The sequence below is a fragment of the Drosophila ficusphila genome, unplaced genomic scaffold (assembly GCF_018152265.1).
Source record: "Drosophila ficusphila isolate 14025-0441.05 unplaced genomic scaffold, ASM1815226v1 contig_412, whole genome shotgun sequence".
Classification (NCBI taxonomy): Eukaryota; Metazoa; Arthropoda; class Insecta; order Diptera; family Drosophilidae; genus Drosophila; species Drosophila ficusphila.
In genome coordinates, this window is record NW_025064326.1 from 1,784,657 (window position 1) to 1,803,933 (window position 19,277).

The following is a 19,277-nucleotide window of genomic DNA, read 5'->3' on the forward strand; positions in this document are numbered from 1 at the left end:
TAATAATAATCTTTTTTGAAATAAAAACATTTTGATACTTGATCATCATAAATTAAACTCCAATAAATGAATGTAATCACTTAGGTTTCCCTTTCAGAGGAGACCTACGCTCCTGGTGATCTGCTCCCAGCGCTGATCGATTGATTTCATCGATTATGGCACAACAGTCAACAGAGTGGATCTCGGCCTGGTCGGAATGTTTATTTGTTTGTGGCTCGCACGCAAACAACGCGGATCGCCAAGGGAAGCGGACAAAACACATGATCAATTACAAGCCGGGCAGGTTCCCCTGGCTCCCCCGATCCGCTGATCCTCTGATCTCTGGTTCCAAGTTCCCGAGCCCACGCTCTCCGGGGAGATCCTCCCCGCCCCTCTGCCTCCCCCTCCCCCCTCAAACCCCTCACAACGGGCATGCGCACAGCTTCTTTCACTTATTATTAAAAGTAACAAATTATTTTCAATTGATTTACACGCTGGCAGTTCAGCAGTTCAAAAGCGTACACCCGCGCAACCAAACCGAAGCCGAAAAAACCAAAAAAAAAAAAAAAAAGGGGGAAACACGTAGCCCAGCCAATCCCTGACCCTGAAAGCAGCCCCCCTCGGATCCCCCCGCCCGCCGCCACTGGCTGTTGATTAACCACTCACTGGGAACATTTAATGTGTAATAACGATTTGTATCCGAGCACAAAGTAGTTATGTTGAAATTCCTTGCCGCCGTCGCAGTTAGCATCATTAATCACGAGAATGTGAATCTTTTCAGGGAGTTGGAGCGGTGGAGCCGCGGAGTTGGGGAGCTTCGGAGCTGGGGAGCCGGCGGAACACCTACATCCAGCGGGTTCACATGGCCAGAAGATCTTCCGAGTTCCGAACAATGATCTTGGCCCAGGCGATATTTCATATCCATAAACGGGGGGCATCTATAGCTATAGATGCGGCTCATCTTCTTCTTCTTCTCCGCCTTCTTCTTCTATGCCCCGATTTAACGCCCCGACATTTACATATGTTCGCCCCGCACCTCCACGCCCCTGAACTTCAACCTGAGTCTCATTGGCGTTGGCGTTTGCCAGTGAACGTGCCTACAAATTATGTTTCCCCACGTTTACATGCCTCTGACATGCACTCCACGGCGGGATCGAACACTCAGCGAAAAAAAGGTATAATAGATAAGCCCTAAGTGTAATTAAATGATCTAGATTTCACTAAAATATAAGTACTTGAACAGCAGCGCCATTTCTGGTATTCGTTTATATCATAAATGTTTTGTAAGCAAATAAGAGATCCAAAATTATAATTTTAATATATTGAAGTTGTATTTAAATAAAAGTAATTGCAACAGATATGATGATAATTTATATTTATAAACAAAAAACTCAATCTATTAAAATCCGAATGTTGCAGTCATTGAAAAGGTTCTATTCTTTACTTCAAACTCTTGTTTTTTCCCACTGTGACCTCTCTGTTTCTGGCTGGGATTCATCCACTCCGCTGGAGATGCATCCCAGCCAAGACGAGTGGAGAGGAGCAGGGTTCCTGGCTCACCGGGGTGTCCCTGGGCATCAAAGTCAGAGCCATCAGGCCTCATCGATGCCTCGTCATCCATCCCATCGAGCCATCGACAGTGTCGGTGGTTTTTAGTTAGGTTCTCCCTTTTTTTTGGCTTGGATTTCGGCTCGGTTTTATTCTGTTTTTGTTTTTGTTTTTATGTTTTTATTTTTGTTTTTGCTTTGGGTGGGTGCCGCTTACCCGCTGCGCGATCATTGGGTTCGTTGAGCTTTCTACGTTAATTTGTTAACAACAATATAAGCGATACGCGAGGCGGTGTCGCAATCGCAATCGGTGGAGATGTGAGATCATTACGATATGGTAATTATCCCCGATTGATTGAAGAGCGTTGAAAATTTGCCAAATTTCATCTTAAGTGGTGAGGGCCTTTAGAATTGATTGAGGGGGAACGATTTACGAGTTTTCGGGGGAGAAGGTGGCAATATGCAAAATGCAGTTCTGAAATTAATATGATTTTGAGCAAGTCAATAAAATATTAACCAGAAAGCGACCATAAAATTTCTTTTTCATTCAGCAAGCCACAAAAATCCATTGAAATGTGAATGAAACCCAATTTCCAGCGATGCGAAATAGGGAATAAAATCCATTGATCTTCCGCAAAAATATGAATGGAGCCCGCGGCAAGAGAATTGTCTGAATAGATTTCGACCCGGTGCTAGAAGAACCGTTTCGGCCATTTTCACATGATTATGGGAATCGCAACAAAGCCCAATAAAATCCCCTCCACTTACATATGCAGAAAACGTAGTTCCCCTGCCTTCTCCCCTCCCCCGAATCGGTCCTCCTGGCCAATTCCCAACTAATTTCAAGACCATATTGCATGATGTAGTGGGTACAAGAGGCGATTTTTATGTTAAGCACAAGGAATTCGGGCTATTAGCGCCAAAGGATTTTCTCATGGTTTAAAAATACTCAACGTGCGACAAATTTCGCCGCCGGCCATCTGAAGCACGAAAGCTGCACGCGGAGCGGCCACTCGACTCAAGTTGTTTACACAGAGAAAAATAAATACAAAATATATTTGGTTGATATTTGTATTCATAAATATATATTTTAAAGGATCAAATTGAATAGGATACAATAGGATGTAAGGATACATAGCTTTGAAACTCCGCCAACACTAAAAACATAAACATGTACTCCCTTTTCCTCTCAGTGTTCTTCAGTGGAGTGGAGGCGTGCCTTTGGGGGAGGATTAAGGGGCTGGGGGAGGGGCTGGCCGGCTGCTGACCGGCTGTGACTTGGACCCGGAGCTGGTCCGCAGTGGGGACCGCAACTTAGGGCTGGACAGGCCATGGCGAACGGGCTGGGGCACAACACATCTGATTGCTCGGTAGGCAGCGGCGTGCTTTATGGCAGGACAACCCCCTGCCCACCGGCCGTCCCCTTCCCCCGCCCCCTTCCGCTCCCCCACACTCCGCCCCTGCGCTTTCGGGTCGCCCATGACCGGTCAGAGTGCGACGAAGGGGTCAGGAGCGGATTCAGGTTGGGAAATTACTTGGATTGTATTTATTTTATCTCCAAAAAATAATTAGAGCTCCATAGAAAGTACCCCTAAAACTTATTAAATATTTAAAGAAATCAATACAAGTTTAATGCAATTATTATTTAATTTTTGTGTTCCAAAGTATCTTTGAGATACCCATAAAAATGCAAAATCCAAACTACCAATTTTGTTAGTAAGAACCCAACCCAATTTAAGCTACAAGCTCCATATTTTCAGTGATCTCCTTGTTGGCAGTTGACTCCGCCCCTGGACTTTCGGGGTCTCGCCCGCCTTGGCCGGGGCATACAATTTAATATTAAAGTTGATAAACATTTTGACCACGGCAGTTAGTAAGCAAACGTACGTTCCACCTACTCGCCTTCTTTACCGGCAGCCAAAGCCGAAGCGCAAAGCGGGCCTTTCGGGCTGCTTGAGCTGCTGAAGCTGCAACTTCAACTTCGGCAGCGGCAGCGGCGGCGACGGCGGCACCGCCATCATCATCATCAGCAGCGGCGGACCCCAGAGACGTGGTCGTGAACCGAGTCTCGGGGTCGGGACTCCGACTGGGGACTCACTCGGAACGCAGACTCTTGCCGCGGAAACTGGTGAAATAAATTCAGAAACTATGCCAGAGAGCCGACTTGTGGTCAACTGATTGCGCCACAGATTCGCACTTAGTCGGTGGCTGACTGGCCCGATCTCCAGGGGAGGGGGTTAAGGGGGGTTAAGGCTGGCCAGCGAAGGGTTAAGGGGAGTGCTGTCGGATGTGGGACATAAACGGGGGCGTGTTGAGCGCAGAGCGGCGTGGCAATGAGCTTTGGTAGTCGCCAAAAGTCAAGTGAAGTGAGTGGCAGACAGGGTCCCTAAATTCCAAGAGAATTACAAATAAATCGATAATAAGAATTTAAATTAAAACAATTTATGGGAATATACAGAAACTCACATAATTTTCATAGATATAAATGCAATATTTATTCATCATATAAAATGACTTATAATCAATTACTTTTTCGAATCACTTGTTAATTTAATTTACTGATAAGTCATAGTTAGTTATTAGATTCTCCCCTGAAACTCTTCCTTCAAATTGAAATTGATTGAAAGGGGAGAAATCGAAAAGCGGAACAGACTGGCAGACAATGGCAATTTGCGTCGGGAGTGGAGCTTCTTCAGCCCACGCCCCAAAGCCGAAAATCAGGCTCCACCTTCGGCATTTTTTACGCGCCAGGCTCCTCTGCAGCCCTGGCTGGATGGAATACACAATCGCCGGCACATATATACCAGCCAGCCATCCAGCCAGCCAGTCAGTCGATATATATTTGTGCATGCTCGCATAAAGCTGGTTCCTGGACCTCCGAACCTTCGAAGCGACGAACCGGCGAACCTCCAAACCGCCGAACCACCAAACCACCGAACCACCGAACGCTTTTCGAGAAATCAACGTCCAACGCGATTGTTCCCATGCAAGTTTCTACAAATATTTTTTTGTGAATTATTACCTTCGTATTTTTCCAGTTCGCGAGGAGTCAAATTGGTCGGCACACGCTCGAGGGCACACGCCATTTCCCACGGAGCGCATTTATGGTTGCTGCCAGTCGGCTGAGAGGCTGAGAGGCTTGAATCCCCCGCCTTTTGGCCCGTGATCGCTGATCGGGGATCGCAACTGGTCGGTTCGAAGGCGAGTTATAGGCGAAGCGGAGAAAAACAACCGCGAGAAGGAGTAGGGAGTATCTGGAAATGAAAAACGGATAATAAAGGAATAAAGCCTTGGCTGGGCAGGTGGCAGGCAGACTTCAATTAGGCCCAGCCTCGCAGTTCAATGCGTAATCAAATCTTGGCCAAAACCCCCCCTCGCCACTCTCCTCTGCAGATCCCCTTTTTAGCCAACTGTCAACTGTCCGGGTAATGTGCAATAATTGCCAACTGCCGCAGTTGCCAACTGTCTCGCAAATCAAATATCGCGGCTCCCCGCGCGCGTCCTGCTGCGAATTTGATGCCCCGATGCTGAGAGCATTTTCGGCCTACACCTTTTGTGGCTAATGGCCCGGCGATCGTGGCCAAGGAGCCAGGGAGCCAAGCAGCCGAGGAAGCTTTCTAGGCCCGCTCGATCCAGCTCCCATTCTCAGGAGGACCATGTGCATCCAGAGTCGCGGGGAAAACCCACGCATTTCCACTTGGCTTTGGGGTACCAGTATTCAGTGGGGTGGATTGGGTTCTCGAAAATGCTGGCATGGGAAAACCTCAAGGTTTATTTGCTGAATTTAAAAAGGAGATAATTTATATACAAAAGACTATAATATGAATGGAATGTATATGTGGTTTAATAACATGATCAGCATTTCTTTAAGAAGTATATACTATTCCATCAGTTTCCTTACTTTTCTACTTCTGTTGCGACTTTTTATGTTTTTAATTGGCTTGTCGCTGGTCGAGAGGGGGAGGGGCGGTGGGAGAAAGGGGAGGGGCAGGCTGCAGGATGAGGGGAAGTGGAGGGGGAAGGATGCGGACCTGGACGAGGAGTCGTGTAACCCAATGGTCCGGGACTGAGTCGCACAAACACGGGGACAGGGCTAATAGAAGTGATGTCGATAGCACTTAAACACGATATCCGTTTCAATTTGTTTGGATTCTTCAATTTAAAAGGTGATAATTTTCTACTTTATGGCCCTCGACATGTGGGCCACCCATAAAACTGATATCGGAGTAGTGCCTGTCGCGTTCCCTGTCTCTTTCCCCCCTACTCTCCTCGTCTCTTTCTCCGTCCCTGTGTCCCTGAGTCTGTAACTGCATCAGGTGCACTGCGAGAAAATAATCAGCACCTCGGAGATATCTATCTATAGAAAGAAAACTTATTAAAACAAGAATAATAGATTCGTTGGTTATCACATTTATTTTAATTATTTGTGTATTTATTCTCCCAGAATCGCAGGCATCCTTAAATCCTTTTTTATGTAATGGTAAATTTATCTAATTATCTTGTGTTAATAAAGTAAACTTAAAAGTATTTATTATTTGGCCATTCATCTATTGTATAGCCCAGTAACCAATTAAATGTGAAATGTTAACTATATTATATATAGTATAAAGTTCTTAAACCCCACCCCCATTTTCTCTCAGTGCTGTGAGTTTGGGACAATCTTGTCCATATACATTCAATACACGACAGTGTCAAGTTCGAGCCGAGTTCGATTCTGGTTCTCGGGGGCTGCGGACATGGTATCACTCGCTTAATTTGTTATTCGCTGGTTTTCACACTTGATAATTGTGGCAGTGGCGCGGATAAGGAGGGGTCCACGCAGTCGGCAGTGGAGAGGGGGAGCTATAGCCTCGGCTGTATACCACTATAACCAGGTACCAGCATCAACCATCGGCGGATGATCACCATTGACCACTTTGTGGTGCTGGTCTGGTCGCTCTGTGTGGGCAGTTTCATTGCCGTTGTTGATGGTGATGTTGCTGCGCCTGCAATGACTTCGGTTTATCAGCCTCCAAGTCCGGGGAATGTCTATATCTTTTCTTCTTTTTGTCTTTGCTTGGCTTGGGCTCTTTCCTGTTTCTGTTTCAGTGTCTGTTTCTGTGGCTTTTTGATTGCCGAACTGAACTTTAGCGATTTAATGCGTATGCACACACAGCCTCGTAAAACAAACAACGAACAACAAACAACAGACACCACACCACCAGTCTCTAAAGTCGGAGGCGTTTTAGCATCGCGTTTTAATGGCCAACTAAATCAACAGACAATTAATTAGACATTCGACTGCGACAATGGAGCTCAGCCCAGAAACCGAAAACGTTTCCAAACTGGATTTGGATTTGGATTTGGAATCGGATTCGGAATTGGAGTCATGATCTGTTATGTTTGATGATGCAAATGCAAATTGCTTTTGGCTTCGCTCGCCTCGATTCTCTGGGTGGTCCGCTAGAAATAAATTCAGCGGAATTGAATGAATGCCGCGATTAGCATAGCAGATCTCGTGCTTTGTCTCGCCAGCTGATAAGCTCGGATTCGGGTTCGGATCGGGGGGAGATCGTAAAGCTAAGGTTTCCATTCAGCCAGACAATGCGTCTATCGAGTCCGTTCGAGTTCTGGTCGGAGGAGGAGAAGGAAAGCGGTTCGGAATGACAATGACTACGAGGTGATGATTAGTCAATGGTCTTTTATTCCAATCAACTCGATTAGCAGGTGCGACAGAATGGAATTCGTAATCACAGAAATAGCAATTTGTGACCAGCTCTTCCTCCATATTTTCATCTATTACTCATCACCCTCCATCAAGTGAGCCTCTCGTGAAATTATCCAACCAAAGCTCGAGGTATCCACATCGAACATTCGACTTCCACGCAACATGACATCGTTGGAGGCGGCGGCCTTCTCTGAAAGGCCCGACAATCGATCGAAGACCGAACCGTAAAAATACTACACAATACACAATGCGAAATCATATCACTAGACATGGCTTACAATAACAGAGCCCAACTTTGACTGAGTGCTGGGCTGGATGGCCAACATGGCGAGCGATGGAGGGGAGGAGGCTTTTACGGTGAATAACTCGCTCTCCAACAATGATATTAAAAATAACAATTGTCTTCAGTGGTCTTTAACACCCGCACCGCTGATAGACAACAAAAACAGCAGAGCAGATGGAGCAGCCGATCAGCCGGAGCAGCAACTCGAGGAAGAGAAACACTTGAGTGGCACATAAAAGTCACATCGACAACTTCGATTGACTAAAGAAAATATTGTACATGAACGGCGAATCCGGCCGAAAGCCATCGATCGATCGACGTACCGATCGGTGTTCCAGCCGGCGGAGAGCATTTTGAATACCTGAACAATCATGGAAATAATGACGCTGCACATTCCGAGAGCAGCCGCACATGAGATGGACCGACCAGGTCCCCAATCCCCAATACCCAATCCCCAATCGCCAGTCCCAAATCCCCAATCTGAATCCCAATCCAAGTCCATCGTCAGCTGCTGCCGATGATGAGCTTTTTCAGCCACACAGCAAGGGAGCTGCAGTTGGCCGGGGATCCATAAATTAGTGATATTGCATTATTATGAGCCGACTTGGCAGCGGCGGAATGGCGAGGTCAACGCGGCGTATGCGCAATTTTTGTAGAAAGAAACTCTCATGAGTTCTCGGATGCTACTTTGCTGAACGGGGGGATACCTTATGACTAAAATTCATTAAAAATTCTTTAATAAAGAACTTTAAACAATTTCCCTAATAAAATTGAATAAGGTAACAAAGTTCTTGATTTAAAATGGAAATAAAAGCAAAGCACCCAATAAAGCTTACCAATTTTGTTTCCCTTTTTAAATATTTGTAAAATGTATTTTGTATATTTCATTTGCTGTCCATTATACCCTTCCCCATTTAATAATAACAAAAGCGGGGCTTTTGCTTCCTTGGAAATTTTAGCATCATGTTGTGATTAATGAAGCATAGTCGGGGCCCAACTATTGACAGCTTATCAGAGTCCGTCTGGGCCTCCTCCGCTGGCCATCTTGCCAGCCTCCCAGCCTCCTGGCCTTCTGGCCAATTGTCGGTTCGCGTGTTGCGTTGACTAAAGACTTCAATTCGGCTTCAATCATTCCATTTAACTGATGATCCGACTGCCGCCGCTGCTGCTGATGGACGGCATTTTTGAGAGCTGGAATTGGGATTGGGGATTGGGGTTTGGGGATTGTGGATTGGGATTTCTGCTGGTGGCATCAGCACGCAACTGCCATTTGGAGCGTTTTGGCTACCACAACATCATATTCGGGGCGAGGGCCTGTGGGCACTTAACTACTTTATAGCTCCTTCAATATCGCATACACTTGTGAAGATCGGATCGCAGGCAGGCAGGAGTTCTTTTACGGGTTACGGCTTTTATTGGGGCCCCTAGACGCAGACAAAAATGTTAGGATGGGGCCTGTGTTTCGACGCGATACGCACGTTATGGTCGTAAACCCAAAACCCAACGGTGAACGGTAAAAGTCGGAGGTATTCTACCCGTTTTATGCGATCGAAAACGTCACAAGACCCGAACACAATGGCCCAGTAAACAGATTTCCAAACGCCACACAATCAGGGGCTTCTTCTCGTATCGCACTTCTGCTAATAACCCACTTTAATTGGCCATCAACAAAGATTCGAGGGCCAAGAGCAGGGAAACCCAAAACGTGGCTGAGATTATGGATAATAGCTGCGACTCACTCTCGCCGTATCACTTCATCGGGTCCATATCCATATCCATATCGGCTATAAATTTCTCTATCGGCATTCTGACTGAGCGTTTCGGTGTGGTTTTTATTTTATTTTCGCCATTGTGTGGGGCCTACGATAATATCATCGAGTCCGGGCGTGGAATTTATCGTATTTATCGTGCCAGCTGATGGAAGGGGATGGAAGGGGGAGGAGGGGGAAAGGGGGAGCTCCGATATCAAGGCGGCGGAGGAGCGGCAATATTTCACGGCTGATGGATGGCCGATAGATCGCCGCACAATACGGGATGGCCACCTTCCGATGGTGTGATATATAGACTCGACCGGTGGTGCACATAAATCAGACATGTGACGCGGTGTGGGGCAAGGAAAACCCACCGAAAAGCATTGATAGGAGCGTAATGAGGAGTTTGTTGTTCAGGTGATATACAAATGGCCGTTTCCTGCAGGAAAACCCATTGGGATACGTATATATAATATATTTTATTTACCTACATGATTGAGGGTCACTTAAAATACATTATACCCCTCAGCTTATTTAAAGGCTTTCCCCACAGAGATCTTTACCTTATATTTTAAACCTTTTTAAGTAACCCAATTGGGTTCCCAAAAACAAAAGAAGATCCCCAGCGACTGCAGCTTTCTTCCAAACTAAACCTTCTCACACTGCGACCGCTGCACGCGCGTGACCCCCGACCTTTTGGGAACTGGGCAGCGGCTCCTTGGCCGCCGGCAATAAAGGCGAAATTAAGTATTCAAATTCACAAGCTGCTGCGAAGACGTCGCCGGCGAAGAAACGATGATGATAATGCCGGCAATAAAGCGAATGGCAACCGAAATCGCACAAGCTGGTAGTTGGCCGGGCTTTTAGGCCTTTTAGGCCGGGCTTCAATCAAAAATTCTCAGGCACAATAATAACAATATTGTAATTTGCCGATCCGAGGAATGCCGCGCACCGAACGAGCCTTTCTCCGAAGCGGCGATCCTTCCAAATCCAAATCCGAATCGAAGCCGCAATCCAAGTCCCGCGATTCGCGATCCGCGATCCGACAGATGCCAGCACGTAAACGATTCGCAGTTCGCAGGAGGAGCCAAGGCGGATAGCTACCAAAATTGCCGGGGCCACAAGGAGGCTTTTATGGCGATGCGAGAAGAGCCGAAAAATTCTTTGATGAAATTTCCCTTTCCTTGCCGTTCCGAACTGCGCTCTTTTGGCCATATACAAATTGGCCGGGCCATTAGTCTTGGCCAGCGAAGAAACGCAGGGACTTAAACGTTTTAGTGGCTGCGCTTAAGACTTTTGCCGCAATTTTTCCACTTGAGTTTATTACGGCATTATGGGCCCAGAAGAAGGGAATGGAGTTGAAGTTCCCACAATTTGTTGTCGCCCCGTTCGAGGGCTATTCATTCGATTCCGGGGAATCCGGACGGCCTTTATTTGGAAAACAATTCGATTAGAATTGACTTCTGTCGAGTGGCGGAAAGAAAGAGCCAGGGCCCGGGAAAATACTTTCACGTAATGCCCGAAATGGACATCGACCGATAACAATGAGCCACATTAATTGTTTGCCATTGTGGGTCCCCCTTTTCCCTTATTCCCTTTTTTTATTCTTTTTTTTACCCACAGCAGGGACAATGGAAACGCTGACGCGGCCAAAATAAAATCGAAGATCCATGCGATTCCACAAGTGTCTCTCCTCGGGCTGCTCTTCTTTTTTCACGCACTTTGTGAAGTGGTTAGATAATCCATTGTTTACGGGGGATGATCGGCGAGAAGAAGCCGCTCGAGTTGAAGGAGGCCGAAAAGCGTTGGTCATTTTGGCAGCGGGAAGATGGCATCGGAATCGCTATTGAGATTCGTCTCACGTTTGTTTCTCGTAATTGCAGCCAACTTGCCAGACAAACAGGCATCCGAATTGGTCACGGATCGGGCATTGCATTAGTCGGATTTCGGTATTTGTTTGTAATGAAGCTACTGCAGGGGAAAATATTCGAGAGATTGGAGAACATAAGCTTGAAAAATATATAAATTATTACAATTGGAGAAAAATTTGTGTGAAATCTTTTCCCCTATTATTTTGTAAGTTTTATAGAATCTCCTCCAATCAATCAAATCCCAAATAGCATTCCAATATTTCCCACCACCCTTCTATAAGAAGTCTGCACTTGACCGTATATCGTTTTGTTTGTCCAACCACCTCCATTACCATTACCATTTCATCTTAATCTATCAACCACCTTTCAAAACCCCCTATACCATTCATACTGAACAGATCCATCGATCCAAGAGAACCCTCTCCCCAGAAATCAAAACTCAATGAGACAATCGACAATCGCATTGGGGCGTTTTAAGAATAAGAACAATAACTAAGAAAGGAAAACGGGCAGCATCCAAGAAACGAAATCGAATCAAATGATGTGTATGAAAATGAAAATAATACAAAGGTAAACACCAACAACAGCAACAAACATCAAGTGGGGAGGGGGTGGGTGAAGGGGGAGGGGGGAAATGCGCAACAGAAACCAAACAATAAAAATCAAGAAAAATAACTACAAAAGCGCAAAGTATCTCCAATGCGGTTCAGGTGAGGGTGTGCACTGCGAGAAAATGTGCTTAAGAGCTATTAAGGGTGAAGTATATTTTCAAATAGTTAAGGTACAAAAATGGTGTTTCATACGGAATAAATTCTTGCTTGAAAGAATAACTTATTGTTATAATTATATATTTTTTTTAGGAAGTAAGTGATTTTTTTTTTCTGCGTAGTTCTGTTGCCATGTTGCCGTGTTGCTGGCGGCGCTGCAGACAAGCAACATCGGGCGAAGACAACAACATTCGAGCCGAGCGACAGAGACTCTTAACCTTTGACGCCCGAACAATGAAGTGGTTAAAAGCAAGACATTAACACACAGACATGCAGGCGGCAATCGGAGGGGATCGTCGAGGGGAAGGGCAGGAAAAGGGGAGGGGGACTTGTAGCACTCGAGTGGAATGACAGAAATTAGTGAAATTTATTATTGATATCCACTTGAATTTATAGAGCAGCGAACAAAGGAGGCAACCCTCGCTTTCCACGGATAAAAGGTGCATCTTTGTTGCTCGGGTGGCGTCGCTGGTCGCTGGTTGCTCTTTCAGCTGCTGCAGCTGAATTCGAGGGGCAAGGAGCCAGCGGACCTGGTCTCTTGGCCCGATCTAATGCGTGTGATAAACAGGTTCGCCTGGTAGGTGTCGCGCGGCCCGTAAGTTATGGCCCAGAGACAATAAAACGCACTCCGGGCAGCAGCGCTAATAGCCGCCAGATACTCAAGCCACCGCTGCGATCTGATTCGAGATCCGAGGTGCATGGTTCGAGCTGCGCTTTCTTCTCGTTACCAACTTGATTTGCCCTATTGTGCCGAGCCACCCAGAACACCCGCAGCAGTCCGGAGTGGAGTGGAGGAGATCGGCAGCCGCGGATGGATTTCCGAGAAAACTTACGCACAACAATAGAGTTATTTAGGGCCGAACATTATTGATTTGAAATATCACACGAAATAACCGAAGTGCGCGTTGAAATAACAGGCCAGATCATCGCCGGCTTCTTGGCCATGAGCAGCTTGCATCACTTAAAATATTACTTATGTGATGTGACCTATAAATATATAAAATAATAATATTTAAGGAACCAAAAGTATGTGGTTATCCACATGTTGTAAACATAATATGAATTTGAATTTCATAAATTTCATTGATCACATAAAACTGTTCTCATTTAATTTATATATTTTTAGACGTATAGCCATTATTTTATAATATTTCTCCAAGTGCATTTTCTTAAGCGGTATTTGAGCGGTAAAAAGCCGCCGAACGCCGAACACACTCCACACTTGAGGGCTGATGGACTCGAGGGCTGAGGAATGGGGTTGGGGATCGGAATGGGAGGCTCCAACTACAGCTCCAGACCCCTCACTCGAGAGCTCAAGAAACCCAAAGAAACCCAAAGCCCCGAGACAGGGAGGAGCACTCTCGAGAGACCCTCGTGCTCGTGCCCCGTTTCAAATGTTTCGGTAAAAAGAGGCATTGTGGAACCTTTAATTAAACGGTGGCCTAAAATATGCAAACGAGCTGGAGCTGGAGCTCCGATCTTCGGAGAAGGAGAAGGGTAAGACGATGGAGATGGAGGCCAGTCCGACTCATAACTCATTTGCGAGCAGCTGGCAAGCCGCACTTTGCATACTCAAGGCGCTGCTAAACGGATCACGCCCCACTTTCAACGCAGATCCACATGAGCACATACAATATATCCCAGGATGAAAAAAAACGGAGGAAAGGAGGAACACACGTCCTTCGGGCATTCGCTGATATTTTTCGGCAGTCAGGTGGGAGGATCCATGCGGGCAGAGGCTACTGGAAAAAAGGCGATGGCGATGGCGATGGCGATGGCTCTTCTGCAATTTGCATGGACCGTGAACATTTTGATTATGGCCTCGGCTTTCTGTTGCCCCGAAACAGAAAGAAATCTCATTTAAAATCGATTTATGCAGGAATTAAAATTCAGTTTAGCCGGCAACCCTTTTCTCCTCCATCCCCATTCCCAACCGAATCCCCATCCCAATCCCCATCCGAATCCCCTTCTATATCCCTCGGAACTGTCCATCAGCGGACTATGCGAGGTTGAGAAATTAGCAAAACTCATTTTGCATTTTTAGCCTCTGGGCTTAAACTTAATTCGGAAGCACAGCAGGAGGTTCTAAGTAAATAAATGTGCCTCCAGTCGGAGCATTCGAGGCCGGAGGAGCCGAGCTCTTGTGTTGGTTGGTTCGTTTAATTTGCATTTTATTGCTGGCCGAAAGGAGACGCTGGAGGAGACTCGCTGGAGTTCTGCGACTGCAGCCAATTAAGCGTATATTTGCCACGCTTTACAGCTTTCCGCAACCATTCGGATCCAGCAATCCAGCACTCGAAGCCCGGATCTCCTGGCCAAGAGTCTGCGGACCAACTGCTCTACTTTGGCCGAGCAGCGGAGATAAAAATGATTAAAGGCCTCCTTCAGCCAGACAGCGCTTTATATTAATTTGTGTATTATCTTCCAGGGACTCCGCTCTGAGAAATTGAAAGTGAACGCTTTTTGGCGCTCGACTGCGAATGAAGGCAGCAGGAAATGAGTTGCCAATAGAACAATCACGGGTCACCATAGGGGGTGACGATTTGTTTATGGCCAGGATCGGGATCGTGGCCCACAAGTGGCCGTGGCGAAGTCTGCGAGATGTCTGGCAGCTGTTGAATCGTTTCCGGTAGGACTGGTCATTTGTACTTCATATTGGCAAAACATTTTAAAGCTAAGAAAATCTCACATGAACAGGGGTCAAAATATCGACCATCGTAAAGTGATGAAGTTTGAATGCAGTTACAATCATTTAGAGGTATGCCACTTTCGAACCGGACTAAAAATGGCAAATTTATGGGGTGTGGGCCTCAAGATCTAGGGGTCTAATGGCAAAAAGTTGAAAAAAACTGACATGAACAGGGGTCAAATTTTTGACCATCGGGAAATGGAAAACTTTGAATGCAGTTTGTTCAAGGATGCGATTACAAACATTTAGAGGCATGTCACTTTGAAATCTAACTAAAATTGGATAAATTATGGACTCAGGATTCTCAGTACTGAGTAAGCTTCGAAAAATCCGTATAAAGTCTAACATGGATCTACGATCCTCAAATGGAAACGGTTGAAAGCTGTTTTTTTGTTAATGCAATTAAAATTATGGGGATACGTTTAATGAAATTTTTAGAATGTCGATTTTAATAACAACGAACATTTAAAATTGTTCATATATCTATACGTGGTGGAGTTCCTAACTCACCCTAGAGACCGTTCCCTTTTGACCCAATGCGAATGCGAAATTGAAATACTTTTCTTTCTCACGTAGTCGCCTGTCATTAGCTCAATCAGAGGAACGTTAAATCGCATCGCGCATCAATTTGGCCATTTAGGCCTTTGGAAAACACAGAAACGGCAAGTCGACCATTTGGCAGGCAGGAATAAAGAAAGACAAGCGGTGACCGCGAACACGGAACGATGTTTTATGTTAGGGTTTGGGTTCGGTATCAGACCATCAGACACATGACTTACTACGGGTACAGAGGAGCCTCTATAAACCAATCCAACTAACTATGATCCATCCAATCCAACTATAACTATATGAAGTATATAATTATTTAAATGTTCCTTTGTTATTTCCATGTTTCCAATATACATTTTGTTGTGCAGAAAATTATACTTGAGTTTCAAAGTACAAAACAATTCCTCTTCTTGATATTTCACTGTACAAGTCCATGCCCCATTCAGCGAAGCAAGACGAAAGGCTTCGGCCGTCAGTCATTCGGGCCATTCATTCAGTCACTCAATAATTCGGCAGTTGTACGTCTTTTACTACTTCTGGCCGCGAGAAAATTGCAACAATTTGCCATTGTTGCCGTGCGGATTTTCCCCCGTTTGCTGCAATTAATTGACAAACGGAGCCCCTCGGACCACACTCTCCTCAGTTTGAGTGTTTGAGCATGCAAATTGTATTGAACTGATTCCCACGAACGCCTCGGCCAGATGGTTTCGATTTGATTGGGCCAGTTCGCTCCTCGGCCGAAACTCGGCTTTGGATCGGATCGGTTCCGATCGGATCTCCAGAGGCATGCAAATCATTCGCGGAATGTTTCGGGGGAACAAACATTTCACATTCGCACTGTTCTCGGCTCGGAATTGGCATTGGACTGCGTTGGGTGTGGGAATTCGAGGCGAGTGGGATGCACAATCACTTTGGACGTGGCCCAAACAATTCCGAAATTGGCAGCCATTGCAGAAATTTCCAAGGCATTGCGGTGTATTCAATTTGTGTGTGGCGCCAGCGAGGGAAAAGTGAAATTTATGGCAGTGGAATATATTTTTATACCATTTAAAATATTCACAGTTTTATAAACAGTACATTTCTCTACTATAAGCAGATGCATTAACGATTTGTAGACACCTTTTATGACCTCAAACACATACTTATTTCACATGTCTGATTTTTGGAAGGCTCAAATTGATCTGGGCTTATTATTCCACATTCTCCCATTTCCCTTCGCTTATTCCCCCCCTCCCGAAAATGGTAAGAACCACACTTATTTGCAGATGATCTTGGCCATGCGCCAACTCATTTGTTGTTTGCCCGCCGAGAACTGTGTCAATAAACGAAAAGATTTCAAGTACGGCCGAAACAACAAACACGATGGGTCTTGACCTACGGCAAAGATGAAACGAAATATTAATATTTTCTAATCCATTGTAATTATGATTCCCCGGCATTGTTGTCGCAGGCAATACGACCTTCGGATAAAAGACAACAAACAGCGAGGTATTTTCAATAGATCAAATTACCAAGTAGATATGTCAATTCCTCACGTAAATCGCGATAAGAGATCTGCGTCACAAGGGGAACAGAAGAGTAGGAAAGTATAAAAGCAATAACCGACCTCTAACCACAGAAATATCGACTACCGCCTGTCTTATTTTTCCCCAGAAAACCTGGCCTAATCTCTGGCGGGGATTACAGTTGGTCCAATCAGCGGCAACGCCTGCGGCTAATGAGCTGCCGTCTGTTCCAGGGAATCCCGAACGAAATCGAACAAAAAACACAAACCGAGGCACCCAAAACGTACGCCCCTGATAATTACTCGGGTCCAATATAAAAAAAAAAGTCACTCCAAAACAATAGACCAGATGATCGGTGTTAAGCCGGTGATCTTGGCGATCTTATCGCAGCCCTAGATGTGTGTTGTGACTTTTACTTTTCTTTGTCACGATCTCGGTGTGTCGCTTCAAATCAAAGCAGCAGATTAATAATTCTGTGCCCCCTTCCCATCGAACCTTCCAACCTCCTTTTATCCGCCATCGCCTGCGATCGGAAAGATGACAAGAGTCGGTGGAAAAATCAAAATCAAATTAAAAGACAGCAATCAATAATTTGACACGACTTGGGGCGATCGACAAAGGCACAAAGACCACGAGGATCCCTACACTAGAAGAAAAGAGGGGATAGTAAAAATTTTATTAGAATTTCTGTTAAAGGTATATATGAACTTCTTTGAAATTAACCATTTAATCAGTATCTTCTATTATCTTAAGGAATACAATTATTTCAATGGAAGTCTAAGTTTTTTCAAGTGCATCTGCGATCGTTTGTCGGTGTCCCGTTGTTCCAGTAAACCTGGCTCCGAATCTCGGAGCTCTGTGTAGATTTGTACGACTTTTGCGACATTTTGTATGAGGCGATGGATCGATCCACATCCAGGCTCCTCTCGTTCGCATTCGCATTCCCATTCCTGGCCTGATCCGGATCCCCGGATCCGTCCCGCTCCATGTCGCCTGCTATGTACAACATCAAGTTTTATCGCTGATCGTGATCATGTAATTCCAGCCCACGCATGCGCACTCGGCGCTCGCTTCGGAGGAATCAAGTTTAGCGCATTCTTATTCGACTTGGACTTCCACTTCCACTTCGACTTGACTTCGACTTCGACTTTGACTTCGACTGGAACTGGGACCTTGTGACAGATGGCTCTGAGGCTCCGAGGCATTCCCTCGGATCGCCCAACCCAACTCGGCCCGGGAAAGGAGCCGAAAGGAAGGGCAAGGATAGGATAGGCAGGAGCAGGAGGGACTGGTTTCACCTTTTTCCCTACACTTGAGGAAAATAAGTACCCAAAACTAAATTATTACCAGAGCTGTAAGGAAGTTCTCAATGAAATATTAAAACAGTTTTCACGAATACCAACAAATACCATCAAATTTATTTGCTTCTTAATTTTTTTGGTTCTGGAGTTCAGTTGGAAATCAAAAGATAAATATATTTTTTATTGAGAACTCTAAAACCCTTTTGGCAGTGCAGCTAGCTTAAGCCTGTGCGATCTTTATGTAAACTGGTACTTGAAATTTGAAATCATGTACCATTTGCCTTGAGACAGACAGCGATACTTGCGCTGGGATTGGGGATTGGGGACCCGGCGATGGAGCCTGGCCATCGGTGATCGTGTCCCTGAAGAGGAGACGCTGCCGCAGAGCCAGCGATTCGAGGCGGCACAGGAAACGAGCATTTAAAAGCGCGACTATCGAAATATAACGACATTATGCCGGGCTTTTCATTTAAAGGAAGCTTGTGTCAATACGACGGAGCTTACCTTGGAATGTGCAATCGCGATTGGCGATCTTTTGATGGCGCCGCCGGCCAGGATGATCCTCGGGATCATCCCCTCGATGATCATCATCATCCGTAAGCCGGCCACTAAGCGACATAATTGCTACCGTGAGACTGCAGAGGAGCCGAGACTCCAGGTTGCAGGCTGCAGGCTTCAGATACCAGATGCCAGATTCCAGATTCCAGACTCCCGGATCATTAAAAGCTGCGATCCTAATGCGCTCCAATCAAACACACGCGAAACGAGCGTATGACATGTTTGTGCATTATTAATCACGATAATATCTGTATAAATGGTAGAAAACTGCGAGTCCCGGCCAAATTGCAATTTAATGCAAAAATAAATTGCACTCGGAGCTGGACTGGAGTGGATTTCTTCTCGGTTTTTCTCGTTTTTTCTCGTTTTTTGTTTCCAACCAACCAACCGGCAGCCGGGGAGCTGGCAGCTCCCATGATTATTGGTCATTTACTTGCGCCGTTTAGCGCATTAAAATCCAGTTCCCAGTCCACCGATCCGATCCCGTCTGCAGTTCCTTTTCTGCGCATAAGAATAAGGAAATAATTGACAGTTGAAAATCTCAGCTATGATTGCGGCTGTGATTCGAATTGTGATTGGGTTTGCTGCACAGGCGTATTTTTGGATTATTCTCCAAGAGCGTCTCCTCTCGCTCTTTCTTCTGGCTTTCCTTGGGGATGGCGTGCGAGGAGAATCATTTCAATCAACTGGCATGGCTTGGGGCTGCAGAAATCAACGCGTTGACTAATGGCCACAATTTGCAAGTGCTAGCAGGTTCATGCACTCGAAGA